Genomic DNA, 491 nt, shown 5'->3' with positions numbered 1-491 from the left:
TGTGTGTATGAATGTATGTGCCTGTATATGTACAAATGTGTATGTGTCTGTCTGTTCTGCACGCGTGCGAACAAGTGTGTCTGTGCTTTTGTATGTGTGTATGCATGTGTATATATGTGTGTGAGCGTGTGTGTATGTCTGTACCATGTGTGTTTGTGTGTAAACCCAACTTTCTAAGAACACAACACCAAATATAATAACGAAAGAAGCTAAAACATAAAAACCAAAAACTCCTCTTTCTCACAGCTTTCTTTCTTTTTTCTCTCCTTTCTTTCTTTCTTTCTTTCTTTCTCTCCTTTCTTTCTCTCCTTTCTTTCTCTCCTTTCTTTCTCTCCTTTTTTATTTCTTTCTCTTCTTTCTTTCTTTCTTTCTTTCTTCCTTTCTTTCTCTTTTCTCTCTGTCTTTCTCCTTCCTTCCTCTTCTGTCTTTCTCTTCTGTCTTTCTCTTCTGTCTTTCTCTTCTGTCTTTCTCTTCTGTCTTTCTCTTCTGTC

Source organism: Octopus bimaculoides, chromosome 21, assembly GCF_001194135.2.
Source record: "Octopus bimaculoides isolate UCB-OBI-ISO-001 chromosome 21, ASM119413v2, whole genome shotgun sequence".
NCBI lineage: Eukaryota > Metazoa > Mollusca > Cephalopoda > Octopoda > Octopodidae > Octopus > Octopus bimaculoides.
The sequence above is the reverse complement of the archived record's forward strand: the minus strand, read 5'-3'. Positions refer to the sequence as shown.